Raw genomic sequence first — 2708 nt, forward strand, 5'->3', positions numbered from 1 at the left:
AAACCCATCTCCAGTAAGTGGGGAGCATCCAGGTGAAAAGCACCTTTATTTGTCTGAAGGCAGCCAATCACTGATTCTGCCTTCACAATGACCCCACCTACTTTGCTGAAGCACATGGCAGGCATAGGGAGGCCAGAGTTCCTATTATAGCTATATCTTCCAGCCTAAGCCCTTGTTTTCTACCACTACTCGACATAGCGGCAGGGGAAAGTGAGGGGGGGATTCAGTATCATGCCGATGTATAACATCACTTCCATCATGAAACCAGAACTGATGTCCTCACATTGCCCAATGCTCTACAATTCACCCAAAACTCTATGGGTAAACCAATGTGATGATGTCACTTCTGGTTTCATGCTGAACATGCCAGCACATGTGGGCATGATGCCAAATCCCTTGTCCTCACCCCTCCAATTTCTCCCACTGGAGTGCCAGGTCAGGATAGCAACTGGGGTTGCCAGGTCCCCTCACACCACTGGCAGGAGTTTCCTGGGGGTGGGGCTAGGGGTGGCTATCAGAGCTCATGCAGTGCAATTATATAACTTCCAGCTTTATCCTAGAAGCACCAGCATTGCGCAAGACACTCTAGCACATTCCTCACCCCCCCCCAAAAAAATCTATTGGAACCATAGAGTTGGAGGGAGTGCTAGAGTATTCCTGTCATGATGCCAGCACTTCTGGGGTAAACCTGGAAGTGATATCATCGTGGCATGCATGCAGATCACACCCCCCCCCAGCTGGCCTGCTTCCACCCGCCAGCCAGCTGAGTGGCAGCGGGCAGCCTGGTTAATTGGTGGGCAATTGCCCGCCATAACTAGGCATATGGGAACCCTAATAGCAACCCTGGGCAGGTGCTTGCAGGCACCATGGTGGGGAGCTTTGACTGGATGATTTCACTTAGAACACTGCATATTAGCTTTATGCAGAAGCAGTTGTACAAATGTCTAAGTAACCACAGAATCATTATAATTCAGCAAATGCGGAATATTCCAAAGACCATCAGTAAAAAATACTCAGACGTTAAAACTTGCTTTTAATTTTTGCATAAATGGAAAAGAAACCCAGATAACGAGACAGATCTTCAATAACTCCCCTCTCCTGTGTGTGTGCGTGCGCATGTGGTTTTTAATTTTAAGAAGATGAGGGGGAAGAGAATATGCCAATAAAGTGATTGCAATGATTACCAGAGGAATATATTTTGCTAGAAGATATTTACTTTCATTTAATTAAACTGCTTTAACAAAATAAGTACCATGCAAAGCACTTCACACAAAGTACATTAAGGTACGCAGGTCTCATTTGGAAGCACACTGGAGAAGGGGGCTGCACAGCAGGATGGTTATGGTTATGCCTGAGCACAGCAATTTATATGCATTGCCCCCACAATGCGTTTGATGCAGCGCATAGATCTTGCCAATCTGTGAGTTCTCTGCTCTGTGCAGCCTGGCTATCTCAGATGCTCCTGTTACCCGTGTTATTGCAATATCCACAAATTGTTTCATAATTCTTTCATATACTTTTCCCGCAATGCCCTCTTGATGTCAGAGTAAGGTGGTATCTTCACCTTCCAGTTGTAGGCCTAATTTATAAGAGGAGGGGCTGTGGCTCAGTGGTAGAGCCTCTGCTTAACATGCAGAAGGTCTCAGGTTCAATCCCCGGCATCTCCAGTTAAAAGGGACTAGGCAGGTAGGTGATGTGAAAGACCCTTGCCTCAGACCCTGGAGAGCCACTGCCGGTCTGAGTAGACAATACTGACTTTGATGGACCAAGAGTCTGATTCAGTATAAGGCAGCTTCGTGTGTTCATGTGAGGCTGAATGACTTGCTCAGCTATATGTGGGAGAAGGGCCTGGGTCAAACTGATCTTCTGAGCTGGAGCATTGTGGAGTGACATCCAGCAGGCTTCCAGAAGCACAACAGCACTGAATTTCAGAGACTGTAGCTTAAAGACAGACAACCATTTGTGACTTGACCCAGATCTTACGAATTGCTCCCTGCTTTATGCTTTTATAACTCTTTTATCTAATAGCAATGAGTGGTTCTAGCATGAAGATCACAAATTCCACAATTGGTGGCTCCATTAGGGATCCCAGGCCACCAGCTGGCATCCATGGGAGCTTTAGGGGTGGGGCAATGTGCGGCAATGACATTGGCTGGCATGTGACACCACATCTGTCCGAAAAGCTGGAGTTTTTCATGGGGTTTTGGGTAACAGCCAGAGCTGTTGAAAAAAATCCAATTGGGGGAGGGGGGGCCCCCGGGAACCAGTTAGAACAACCAGGTACCTCTATTGGGTCCACTCTCAAGTGTGCCATGTTCAAAAGAGACAACACACATCTTCCTGGAATCTCTCATTTGTTTGTTCTTTTTTCTGTATTTTATGTCTCATTCATTGGGTTTTGTGGGTTTTGTTCTGTGGAGGTTCAATAATTAATATTGCAAAGCTAATAAATCCCATCTAGTGGCAGATGCTAATCTGGTGAACTGGTTTTGTTTCCCCACTCCTACACATGAAGCCATCTGGGCAACCTTGGGCAAGTTACAATTCTATTAAGAGCTCTCTCGACCCCACCTACCTCACAGTGTGTCTGTTGTGGGGAGGGGAAGGGAAGGTGATTGTAAGCCAGTTTGATTCTTCCTTAAGTGGTAGAGAAAGTCGGCATATAAAAACCAACTCTTCTTCTTCTCCTCCTTCTCTTTCTCCTCCTC

General features: G+C 46.4%; 1 non-coding gene across 1 annotated transcript; it reads left to right on the top strand.

Annotated features, from left to right (window-relative positions):
• The first annotated feature begins 1595 nt into the window (after window positions 1–1595).
• TRNAV-AAC (transfer RNA valine (anticodon AAC)) lies at window positions 1596–1667 on the top strand. The gene has a single exon. It is a non-coding gene; the product is annotated as a tRNA-Val (tRNA).
• The last annotated feature ends 1041 nt before the right edge of the window (window positions 1668–2708 follow it).

Source organism: Euleptes europaea, chromosome 3 (genome assembly GCF_029931775.1).
Source record: "Euleptes europaea isolate rEulEur1 chromosome 3, rEulEur1.hap1, whole genome shotgun sequence".
Taxonomy (NCBI): domain Eukaryota; kingdom Metazoa; phylum Chordata; class Lepidosauria; order Squamata; family Sphaerodactylidae; genus Euleptes; species Euleptes europaea.